The sequence below is a fragment of the Prenolepis imparis genome, unplaced genomic scaffold (genome assembly GCF_030444845.1).
Source record: "Prenolepis imparis isolate NDT839.2.m4 unplaced genomic scaffold, iyPreImpa1.0 SCAF_11, whole genome shotgun sequence".
Classification (NCBI taxonomy): domain Eukaryota; kingdom Metazoa; phylum Arthropoda; class Insecta; order Hymenoptera; family Formicidae; genus Prenolepis; species Prenolepis imparis.
Genome location: NW_028141169.1, coordinates 1,430,880 through 1,444,540, shown reverse-complemented (window position 1 = coordinate 1,444,540; position 13,661 = coordinate 1,430,880). Strand labels below are relative to the sequence as shown.

The 13,661-nt window shown below is 36.8% G+C and overlaps 1 protein-coding gene across 8 annotated transcripts in view; it reads left to right on the top strand.

Annotated features, from left to right (window-relative positions):
- The window catches only part of Syt7 (Synaptotagmin 7), a 175,693-nt gene that overhangs the window by 121,147 nt on the left and 40,885 nt on the right, over positions 1–13,661 (top strand). For 3 of the 8 annotated variants that reach the window (XM_083050348.1, XM_083050349.1, XM_083050347.1), the window contains exon 1: positions 3,958–4,261. The exons of the other annotated variants lie outside the window; for them this stretch is intronic. The gene's annotated coding sequence lies outside the window, so the exon portion shown is untranslated. Of the gene's footprint in view, positions 1–3,957; positions 4,262–13,661 lie in introns of those variants that run through there. 8 annotated transcript variants of the gene reach the window in all.

The window sequence follows — 13,661 nt, the reverse complement described above, 5'->3', positions numbered from 1 at the left end:
CGTAGCTAAAAAATAACTCTTGAGACTTGGATGTATTTATTTCTGTCACTGTCGGTGTAATTATGAATCATTATTATTATTAATATTGTTATTATTATTATTAAAGTTCGATTTAGTATAGCGTACAACCGGAAACGCTCGTCTGTCGGTAAACTAGGATGATTCTGACTACGGACTGCTTATAGTCGGTAAAGCTCCGGACAAAATATAAAGCTGCCATCGTCGGTCATAATCGATAGTTTCCTCAAGCAGTACCCGAGCAAGTCCCGAGATAGGGCGAGAACGTCGATGTACGCGGTTGATAATACGCGAACTCTCGAATCAACTTCGCGACGACACGTTTTTAGAGCAACAAGTGATCGAACGTAATAATCGTTCTCTGACAGAAGGACAAAACGAACACAGGATCGCATAATCTCCACAATGTTTTATCCAATCTTTCTTCACAATCTTTTATCAAATGTTCGAGCGAGTTAATTATGTTTAATAACATGTAAGAGTGAAGAGGAGAATATGTGTGTGGGAATCAATTAAAAATTACAATTTTATTAAAAGTAGAATGATTATTACTCGCTGGCGCGCGTTTATAGAAGAATTTAATTGATACATTAAACTTGTGATGGAAATGAATCAGCACCGTTACCAAACAGAGTTGATTTAATTAGTAAAAATTAATATAAATTACAATTAATTAAAGTCAACATGATATCCCGAGTTTTTAATTGGACACAGCTGTGTAATACGGAATACTCTCACTACAAAAATCAGTAATCTCTCTCTGGAGCACGTTCTACAAATTTATTATAAATGAAAATAATTTTATCTTGACACACATTTTATCAAAAGTAATTATTATTGAATGAATAATCGTTTGCTGATAAAAAAATATAAAAAAAATAGCAATTGCGATCCCACGTTATGTATAGACGCATTTGTATACAATCCGATCTTTAAATTTATTCATTCGCATCATTGCTATGATATTATTATTTACTAACTGCAAATAAAATAAATGCGGTAAAATCAACCTAACTCACGTAACTTTACTGCATGATATTTGTCTGCTGACGTTTTGTTTACGTCGCAGAGTCAGCAGCGGGTGATTAAAAAAAGTTCGAAGGTAAATACGAAAAGATATACTGGACCAAGAATCGGGAATAACATATCGTTCTGTTAAACGCGATCCATTTCGCGGAAGTTCAGAAATTAAAAACTAAAAGTTGGATCTCTCTCGTTTTCCTATTTTTTTCGCAATTCGACTTCCAAAAGAAGCCTTACTTTTTTCCTTTTCCCTCGCGACGAAGGGAAACTCCTACCCCGACGTCTTTCATCGATTGTTCGAGGAATAATGGACGACCTTGAGCAGAAGGGACTCGTGTATAGGGTGCCATTGTCGAAAATCATAAATGACACCTGATTTTTCGATGACGACGTCAAGTTACGTCTAGTTTTCGATCATTTTAATGGCCCATCATGATTACTTTCGCAATTAAAATGTAGCGTTAATTCGCGAGAAAACTCGCTTGAAACTTTCAAAAAGAAGCACAAAATCGAAAATATCTACGAAATATACATAAAGTCTGTTAAATTGAACTTTATTCTCGAGGCTCATCTTTACAGTGTTGAATTTTAGTTTTCGACTCCTTCGTCGACGATATAGCTACAAGACAATAAAAAAGAGACATTAATTTCTATCACTTTAGAAGCTTTTAGCTTCGATATTGTTCGTCCTTTTAACGCGCAAAAGGAGCGGTCCTTTTAAACGTGGAAAAGTTTAACTATGACTTCCTTGAAGTTCAATAACGCGACTTTTATCTTTTTCCTTCCTTCTCGATGTTTTCAACAAGCTTTATAAAATTACGATACCAGGAACGGAAATAATGTGCCACTGGCGTTTCTGACATACTTCGGAATACCTTGGGAATTTCGATATGATAAATGAAAACGGCAATTCCCCTTGTCTCTTATTGATCTGTATATAGGAGACTGTCGATTACAGTGGTAGGAAAAGAAACGATGACAAGTTGTTACATCGTGAAAATTTTCTTTGTAACATTATATAATATTTTCCTGAAATCTGTTGGTCTTTGTATTTTTTCGCTGTAATCTATATATTATTTTTAATGTATAAAATGTTTGTTTTTCTCCCTCTCTCTGTTTCGACCTCTGTTTATACAATTCTGTGAACGTAATGGAAATGTTTCATCTTTATCAATATCACTATTTTACTTTTTCGGGCTTTCGAGAGAAAGGGTGCATTCGTCGCACGTGTCGTGAGTTGTTTCCATATTTTTTTATATAGCAATTACAAAAATGTAAAAATGCCGCGAAAAAATAAACAAACGTATTCTAATATTGATGTTTGTGCCGGTTATTTGCGTGTATACAATAGTTATGAATACGAAAAATTACGCTCGTGATTCGAGAAAATATACGTAAATTTATACAGAAATTTTATCGCCCTTGTTTACCGAACATATATCGATGGCTGTTTCCGTTTTCCTATCATTGTCTTTCATCCGGGGTTTGCTTGGCTCGCGAGCTCGAGTTTTGTTTCGGAGAACATTTCATTTAAATTTCGATATATATTTATAAGTACACTCGGAGATTTTGGGGTAACATGCATACATATATAAATCGCGCTGGTAGAAATGATGTTTGATCTTTATCATCACTGTGTTTTACTTTTCGAGAGAAAGAGTGCATTTACAGCACGTGTCGTGAATTCTTTTTGTATATATTTTATATGGCAATTACAAAAATGAGAGAAAAAACGACGCGAGAACGAGAATGTTTTTTCCTTGAAATTCCGAGACGAAATTTTTCTCCTATTTTTTATATCTCAATATTTAATGTAATATTTGCTTTGAGCAGTCAGATAATTAATCTATATATTTTATAATATTAAATAATATTAAAATAATATTAAATAATAATTATTAATCTATTTATAATTAATCCTCTTCTAAATCTCTCGATGAGAAATTGTTTGTTTATCACTTATTTCAGACACAAAGAGCGCAATTCCTATATAAATTAAACGTATCGAAATCCTATAGAATCCATGAACATAAAAAAAAATTGAGATTGAAAATAGGAATAAAATTTCAACTCGGGATGTCAATTGGATTTTCATGCGTGAAACATCCCATCTTGCGTCTCTCGTGTCTTGAAACTTTTACGGTAATATATATATCGCTTATGGTAATACGTATCCTTTTCCTGGATATAAACGAGCTTGACGGGAAAAGCGATACATATCCAGGGTGCATAGACGAGAACTATATTAATGCTTATACGTGCAACACAAGACGGCTGAAAGAACGCATCATAGATCGAATTATAATTCGATTCTATCTATCTTTTAGCTGACAAAGCAATTTTTCTCGTAAATATAAAAAATGATAACTCTAAAAATAATATTTTATTGTAAATAATCTTTTACAGTATATTTTAAATCCGAAAACCTTATGACTCTTCTACTACGTAATCACAATTTCGTAAATTAAAATTTGCGCCAAGCCAACTGTACATATAATGTATATTTAACCAGAGAATACGTGACAATGTTTATCTGTGTAAAACCAGCAGCATTTCTAATGTCTTTCTCCGGGTGCGGTGTGTTACTCGTGCGAGACCAAATAGGATCTTTCGTGAAACACAAGTTTCGGGATTCGGTAAAATCACTCTCCCGGTTACGTTGAAACATTAATGCGCTCTTTTCCCTTCTCGAGAGAGACTTCGCATCTGCATAGTATCCGTGTGTCTGTTCGTAGACATCGGTTCGCGATTTCGCGATTCGCCGGGAGCTTTTCTCCCTTCGTGACACAGGGTGTTGGAGATTTCTTTCCATCGGGCGACGCTAGGTGACGCCAATGTATCTCCGAGCTCCGTCGCTCCGCGTCGATCCTGGCTCGGTGGGAGAGACGCGGGTCCCCGCACGAGGCAAGGCCTCCCTCAGTCAGTGATGCGACCCCGTTATGGTCGGACCGAAGTGAGCGAATCCAGCCTGCCGCGTCGCGTCGCGTCGTACGCACTTGCCAAGCGCAACAGGACGCGTCTGACTCGAGCCGGACACGTTCCACTTGTGATATGCCTGGCGTCGCCGTCGGCTCCTCCTCCGTCGTGGCTCGCGATCGAGGGACGATACGATCGCGACGATATTACGATCGGGACGTGCGAGCGGCGTAATCGGTGTACGTAAGCCGCGATGCGACGTCGTGACACCATGTCCGTGAGGATCGCAATCGGTGACGAGAAGGTATCGCAGACCCGTTCCGTTTCCTCTCTCTTTCTTTCTCTTTCTCTTGAAAGGGAGAAAGAGAGAGGCGGGAGAGATTTTTTCATTCATCTCCGACACCACTCTCGATGATTAATCGTTGAGGTCGTCTCTCATGTTTATTCGTGTACATTCTTTCTCGATCCCCCTCGAGAGCGATCGGCCAATATATCGCTAGGGGTTGATATATTCTTGCACGAAACCTCGAGGAAAAATTATATAATTACTTTGAAATAAATATGACAACAAACAATATATTTATAGGATTGAGAAACGCGATATATTAATTTACGATTATTTTCGTTCCTACAAAATTCTTGACCGAAGTATCAACTGGAATAACGATAAAAAAAAATAGGGGGATTTGTCTGGTATCCAAGACGATGCGGACATCTTTACGGGCCGCAAGTCACGAAGTGAGGGAGGAGTATATGCAAATTCAGAATGTCAGGCAGATACGAGATGCCACGTAAGAGGGAGAGAAAGAGAGAGAGAGGGCTGTTACTATAAATGATACATTTTTTCCACAGTCACGCATTTTCCGCCGTGACCGCAAAGGTGAAACGAGAGGCGCGGCGCGATTTTCTCTCCCTCCCCCCCTCTCTCTCTCTCTCTTTCTCGCGTGGTCAGATAGTCTGCCGATAGTAACAGGTGGGTCAGGGGTGTTCCACCGTTGAGAATCTCACTACGCCGACGCTGGGCACGCATCGTCGCCCGCGAAGAATTTTCCACAGAGTCCACCCTATACTTACCTCTCCCTACACATATATCTCTCTCTACCTTGTATCCATCTACCTACCTACCTACCTGTGCTCTGTAAATGGCGGCCGGCGATAAACTCGCCCTTGCGAGCCACGCTAGACTCCCTCGGACGCGAGTTTTTTAACGCACGCCATCGTTTCGATTAATGAAAGTCACGATACATCCTCTTACCCGCCATCATCGCGCGCGAGATTAATGAGGGTGGTTAATAAGTAAGCGGCCGGGCGAGAAACGACGAAATGGCGCGTACATCTTCGAGTTAATTATTACTTTAAGGACGTCGGGAGGATTAACGACTCTCCTGGTGGAGCCGAGAGACGATGTTTCATAATGAATTTCATACGACGTTCGCCTGAACGACAAATTGGGCCTTCTCGCGATATTTCTCCTTATTTTCCATCTCAATTTTCAATCCGACGTCTAATTGGATGCATCGAGCAATTTAATATATATATATATATATATATATATATATATATATATATATATAATTTTGTCGAAAACTCTCTTCTCTCTTAAATCTCCAAATGTAAAATTGTTCGTTTACTGATTGTCTGAGGAGTACGAAATACGAGATAAATTCCTATATAAATTAAATCCTCAAAATCCTCTAGAATCCATAAACGTGAGAAAATGGAGGGTTGAAAATAGGAGGAAAATTTTAACCCAGGGATTCTGAATAAAACTGTTTAGATTAGGTTTGTTTGCTTATGATATGAATATATCAACTCTCTTTTGGATTTTTAATGTACTTTAACGTGTTTGTTTTTTACGTACTTCTGAATATATTACATCTATATCTATAAAAATTATATAAATATGTATATATTTCTATATCCATTAAATAGATTAAAGTATCTTTGGGAATCTCTCATGAAAGTCATGAAATGTCTATAATTGCAATTCCTTTAATATATAATTATTTGTATTAAAAGTTCATTTTGTCGCGCGAAAAACAATTTCTCTTATAATAGACAGTCTTAATTCTTTAGAAATGTGCAAGTTTCTTTCGTTCTATACGCGATATAAAAGTTTCGAAGCTTGAAATAAGTTTTATACGCAAAAAAACACGGAGAAGCGTCTTTGCTCCTGATTCGAATATTTTTGCGAAAAATAGACCAATAAAAGAATTGAGTAATAAAAAAAAAAAATACAAAGATTTATATAAAATAATATTCAGACAGATCGCAAGTGCAATACGTTAAATTGCACACGTTGATGTCGCCGCATTTTAATTTATATATTACGACGCATCGAAACATTTGAGTTTTATTATCATCAAGCTTTAACATTTTGAGTAGCAATTCATGTAAAGCCAATAATTGGTGTAAATAATCCAATTGCTCTTGCCGGGTAAATGTAATAAGTATACGTTATTATACGTACGCAGTTATATATATATATATATATATATATATATATATATATATGTATATATACGTGCGTATAATAATAATAATAATAACAATAGGTCAGTTGAAAACTCTCTCTGCCTGGAAGTTGTTCGCTCGCTATTCATCGGTATTTCACATCGTCGTAACGAAATGATTAAAGTTTCGGGTATAATTAACGACCAACTTTCGCGCGAGTCTGCGGAAAAAGAAATAACCCTTTCATGTTCCTTCGGCATAATAGGGTGCATAATTAATCAGTCGTGGCATCCATTGCAGATCGTTCGCTCAATCGGCGTAAACTTTACGATCGAAAGTAAAACAGTTAGGGGCCGATATCGTCATGTTGGGGTTGGTACGCCTGTAAATTGCGAGATAATTAACCCAGGTGGACATATATTGAGAGAGAAATCTTGGACGTGAATAAATGTAGAGATTATATTTGATTCCCGAGCTTAATTTAAACTCGAGATTTATAAGCGTCGAATTTATAAGACAGATGCTTGTAAACTTACTTAGGAAGGAGTTTACAGCTTCGTCGATGTTGTATTCTTGTCGAGGAAAATTGATTGCGAGAAGAGACACATTACGGAATTTTATATATTTAGTCGATATACGTAATTAATTAAAATTTGCCGATAATGCTTCGATCAGTTCTCGTTCTAACGACGAACACATTATTACAGTTTATCCTCTATAGTTTATTATTGATAGAGAAATATCGCAACCAACATATCGCTTTATTTTATATTCTCCAGCTGACGGTTCGAAATAACAATTTTTGCACCCACAAATATTTATTAGAGATTTAATAATATTGTTTCTTGAACAAATGGCTTTTTAAAAAGCTTGACAGAAAATTGATATAGCATATTCGTTAAAAAAATACAGAAACATGATTAAAAAACAACAATATAAAGATATAATAAATTTAGAAACGAACGTGACAAACAAACAAATATAAATAGAATATCATAATATTATCGAAAAAAATACGATATTACACAGCACACACATGTACATTTACAAATACATTTCGCTATTTTGATTATTATTAAACTCGAGGAAGAAAAACACTTTTAAACTTTGAGAACTTTTCATACCGATTTAGCATATAAACGAGCAATCTATGATATGCAAATTGCGGACTTCTGACGATTAAACACAAGTTCATATATTAATTTTGATTCAAGATGCAATTCTTAATCGCTGAAAAATAAAGATATATAAATGTCAATTTATAGAAGATCTATCTTGACTTTTCTTTAGTGTTTCATTATTTTTTCGTAGTTTATTTTATTCAACAAGTCCTTAAAATTTATCGCCCAGAGATAGAGAGAGAAAGAGCGAAGTGTAAAATGCCTTTTGCGCGCGAATATACATTAATTTGCGTACCGGAAATGCTACACAATGAAAGAATTAAGTAGAGTATTGAGAGAACCGGCGATGTTTACCGAGCATTGTGTATAATGCAGGCGCGAGTCCGCGTTTTATCTTACGGGGAAAAGCTTGTAAGTCTTCCGTTTTCAGCACCCGAAGTGCTGAAAACGCGCCCGTATAGTTTCGCGAGCTGGGTTCTCTCGTTTGAAATTCCATTTTCTCATTCGAATAAAGCTACGAGGCGTAATCGCGCCTCGTCGTTGCTTCGCTCGTCCTCTCGTTGTTTCGCTTTTACAAGGGAGAACTTTTACAGCATTAAACTTTTCCCGATGCCGCGTCTAACGATATTATTAACGGCAATAATTTTCGCTAACGTTGCGCCGCGAGAGGCACTTTTTCGCTAACGACGTTGTGAATTGTTTTTTTTTTTTTTTTCGCAACTAATAATTATATCGAGAGAAACATCCGCTTTATTCCGCAGAAAATTTCATTACGAGAATAATCATGTTCACGGTTACCGCGCCATGATATACACAGGGTATCCTGCGGGATGTTTATAGCTTAATCATATGTTCCTGGGATTACATTTATTTTGAGTGAAAGAGTTCACATTAACATGGATTCGAATTGCAAGATTGTTTTTCGAAATTACAATGTTATCATCTTATCATATCAAATTATTACTTATATTATTATCTGAATTAATTCACAATGTGCTTTAGAATTAATTTGTCGCTCGAATAAGCTTGCGCTTTGAGATTCGACGTTAGAAAACGACTGTTTTGATTGATATTCAACCGCGATCCTTCTCAAAGACACGCATCTCTCATTTATTTTGAGTGAAAGAGTTCACATTAACATGGATTCGAATTGCAAGATTGTTTTTCGAAATTACAATGCTATCATCTTATTATATCAAATTATTACTTATATTATTATCTGAATTAATTCACAATGTGCTTTAGAATTAATTTGTCGCTCGAATAAGCTTGCGCTTTGAGATTCGACGTTAGAAAACGACTGTTTTGATTGATATTCAACCGCGATCCTTCTCAAAGACACGCATCTCTCATTTATTTTGAGTGAAAGAGTTCACATTAACATGGATTCGAATTGCAAGATTGTTTTTCGAAATTACAATGTTATCATCTTATTATATCAAATTATTACTTATATTATTATCTGAATTAATTCACAATGTGCTTTAGAATTAATTTGTCGCTCGAATAAGCTTGCGCTTTGAGATTCGACGTTAGAAAGCGACTGTTTTGATTGATATTCAACCGCGATCCTTCTCAAAGACACGCATCTCTTTGATGATGTACTTGTAAAAGTTACAAGATGCACGATAACTTTCGAGGATGAAAAGAACGTCTCTCTCTCGTCAGCCCCGGCTTTCTCTTTCGTCGCCGTTTCTCTTTCTCTTTTCGTCTATATAAAAATGCGCAATCGCGGGTTATCCCAGCCGGAAAATCATTACTGCGATTTCAGCAGGTACGAAAGAAAAAGCAAAATGAATGAACGACGCGCGGGCGTCGGCGATGTAACATTACATATACTACACCGATCGGATCCGCCATTATTGTGTTTACGCGAGTTGACATTTTCCTCTGTTCTCAAAGCATACATGCTTTTGTTATTCTTGCATTGTTTCTCATCTCTGAGGAAAAGTCGTATGTATCGTGGGCGGAGTTTCAAGTTGTGTCTTGATGGTCGAAACTTTTTTACGGATCGAGCGCATCGTAAATTGGACTCTGTTACATAATAAAATACCAACCCCTACTTTTTAACAGTTGATTTTACACAGCAGTTATACTTTTCTTACTTGAAGCAGAACGCGATCTCTTCTTAGGTAGAAGAAGGCGCGAGAGAACATTTTCTGTCGATGGAAACCCGCGAAAAACCAATAAATATCTTCATAACTCAGTGTTTGAATTATTTGCATTAAAATAATCACGAAGAAATTATATACTTGTACCCCTATAATTTTTTGTAATTGAATGATCTTCGCAATGTTACCTTACGTCATCTTATCGTAACGATTTTATTCGAGACTCGATTAAAATCAAAGTCAAATTCATCGTATCAAATGATATAAAAGTTAATGGAAACGTAATCCGATCAAAAATTCCGGTAATTACTAATTACCGGTCGCGCGAATAAAATCAATTCGATGATTACATTTGAGTCTCGTAAAGTTCTCGCTCTTTTAAACATCATCGTCATGCGAAATATCATTTCGACGCCATCATTCCGATATAGAGGAGAGCGCGAAAGCGTTTAGGAAGCGAGAAGCGACGTTTCCGTCCTAGAAGCGCATCTTTCGCAAGGATGCAATATGTAGATACAGGTAGAATCGCGTTTTCTCCTTTCCGGGAATAAAAGCGACGGCGGCAAAGAAGTCGTTCGAAGGAGATTCTTCCTGGAAGAGAGTTCCTTCGCTCCGTTAAATACATTTTAACAGAAACGCAACGTTTGCCACTTGACCGTGCCTCGACAGGACTCGTCGTCCTTTATGCAATATCGCTTTTTATGCCCGGCTACTCGTGAAAGTGTATCCGCGACTACTGCCCGTCCGAGAATTGCGATACAAGTGTTAATTTCGTCCTCCCGTCGTGATTCTCTTCAAGTCCACCTCACGAAAAAAATTCTATTCTCCAAAGAGGACTGTACATATACTATGAAATCTTTTTTAACAGATATTCTTGAATGTTTCTAAAGCATCCTCTAAAACTAAGAAAATATTCCTTGTTATTAAAAATGTCATATTTTTTTTATGTGGATCGTTCAGTTAACGTTATATGGTTATATAGTGTTTCAATTTGCAGTGCAGCGCAGTATTTGTCACTGAATGGTTTTAGTTTATTAGAATAAATAGATGAAGTTAATAAGCTCGAAAAAGGGACTTGAGAGACATATTCACGAATAAGAAATGTATAATAATTTAATTTAATCGTTCAAATCTCTCATGTTTGTCCATACGTTATCTATATCTTTATGGTTCTTCTTTGCCTGTGTGCTGTAAAAATGTATTTTTTTTTATAAATTAGGGGAATATCTGATACTATTAATTTTTAAAGAATTCCTCTTTTAAGGCGAGAGATTTGCTGCCTTTTAATTTTAAAACATCAGGGTTAGGGTGCTCGAGAAATACTTGAGAAATTCTTAAAAGGAGCGTACAATTTTTTTGCAGTGCTAAATGAAAGAAGCACGCTGCAGCACGAAGGTAAACGCGACTTGTGAGGATAATAGCGCGCCTTTCCCCGTCTATACGGATGGATAAAACAAGATCGTTCGCGTGGGACGCGCATCGTGGTGACGTGGCCGCATTGTGATACTCTCGGTCGGCTCGATATGCGTTTCCGTTTACCTTCCATTGATCTCTCCCTCGCGACGGGAGAAGAGACTTGGCTTAGTTTTATATAATCCTCCCGCTTGCGCCTTCTCGCAAGCCCGATTACGCGATCAGCCGGGTCTCATCTTTTCCTTTACGAGAGCGCTCAAGCTATAATGTCATCGAAGCATCGTTATTTTTATATGCGACATCGCCGCGTCCGATCTAATATAAGAGTGTCCACCCACTGATGCTCGTGCGTTTAATTTTCGTGCTCTTTCTCGCGTGCTCATCCCTCTCTCTCCTCCTGTCGTTTGAGCTTTTTAATTTCGCCGTCTCCTATAACTACATATATCCCCTCGAGGAGACACGAGTAGACGTATACTTTGCTCCGACGATAGGCGCCACATTTCTGAGAAACGTGCGTTCCTTCTCTCTACCGCCACCCTCGTAAATATGCACGCGATTATGCACGCGTGCATAACACACGCGTGCGTTTCCGTTCGAGCGTCATTAAAGATGGTTGGAGAGAAGGAGTTGAGAAGGAGAGGGCGGAAAGGGGTATTGTGTCGATATACGTAAAGGTTACCTCATTGATTTTTTTTGTTTTCCCGAGATTATGTTTCTCATAGGTGTCTGTACATGTTTGCGCGCGCGCGCGCGCGTTGAATTACGTCACTGTGTGGTTATTTTAATTATTATGACATCGAAAGGAAGTAAAAACTGTGCTGTGAGCGGTTGATAGGTTTATTGATTAAAACCCGGAAAGTTACTTGCACAAAGAGCAAGCTCTTTGCTATATATTTAATAACTTTCTAATATATCCGCGCTCTCGTATATAAAACACACACATACATACACATGCAACTTTTAAGTATTACGAGCGGGGGTGAACTTGTAAATAGCACGAGTGCACGGCTTATTGGTGAAGCGATGTACGAGAAAAAAAATATATTGCCTAACAATACCTTATTCTTTCGATCTGGTCGCACGAGGCAATATTGCACTAGTTTAAAGGGACGCAGAATTTATTCAACCGAAAATCGCTTTAATAGCGTTTTGTCATTTGGAGCCCCTTTAATTAGTACGTGCGTTATCTAGGATCACTGAGCACGTATATTATATAGTTCTCGAAATAAATTCGCGTTCAGCGAAATTCTCGAATTCGGCGTCACGTTTTATTTCCTGATCCTTGTTATAGATTTTATTGTATATATATGTTTATCTTTGAGAATTTGATTGCTAAAGTCTAAGATAAAATGGACGAACGGTTTTCGAGGAAGCTGTGCAGTAAGTTTGATTAAATTGAAAAATTATTAGTTATATAGGGGGAAGCAGAAAAGTGATAAAAAGTATGCGATATTTGGGGAAAAAAAAATAAATTTACAGCAAAATATCAAAGACTTGTTTGATGTATCCTCGATGTATAAACATGGCTGCGCGGCAGTTGATTCATTTTTAATGTCGCAACAACCCGATTAAGTTAATATCCAAGTTGGATAGACGCAGATAGTTAAATGGAAAATCTTCTTAAGCGACGCGAAATTTTCGAAATGCTCTGATCGATGTGGTCAAAGACTCTGGGAACGAAATATCGCTTCATCTATAGACAAGACGTTTAAAGCCGTTTCTCTCTCTCTCTCTCTCTCTCTCTCTCGGTCAAAGCGATCTTTTGATCGTATTCGACTGAAGGAAGACGTATAGAAATGCGCTGACGTTTTAGTAGCTGTTTTTTATTGACTTATACACCCACACATACATATATAAAATATATATATATGTATATACTATTATAATACATATGTATACTATTTGTTTACGAATGTACGGTTGTACGTGAACTAGCACAATAATTTGTACATACATACATATGTAATTCCCAGTATGGCTTTCCATTTCCATTTGTGCATCTCCGGTTCTACCATCCCACCTGCCTCCATTATATATTTTATACATTAATACTTTGTGTACTTATTTATACTTTCTACGTTAAATACACTTTATACTTATTTATACTTTACACATTAAATTTACGAGGCAGAAGTTGTATCTTCTTTCCTTTCCACGAATGTGTATCGGTTGTTTTTCTTTAAAAATTGCCAATAGTTTTTTAAGATTTCTTAATCTCGAACCGAAGAGATTAAATTTTAGAAAACTTTTCTTCGTGAAGTTTTTAAATTTTCAGTGATTTTAGAAAATTGATCACTTAAAGCTTCATTGGAATTATGTAAAATTACGATATTACACACATATACATATACTATATCCACACAAGTACACAAGAGCAGAGAGATCACATTTCTCTTTCTCTCTATCTCTATCTCTCCTTCTCATTCTCTATATTTGAATACCCGATTCATTTTATTTGAATATTCAAATTAACTGTCAGTTATAAGTTATATACATATCGCGCCTTTTTGTAGCCATTAAAACGTTCGAACGGACTTTCTACTCTATATGTTATATGTCAATCATACGTCGAATGTAATTCCAAATATTTTGACGGGCCCTACGG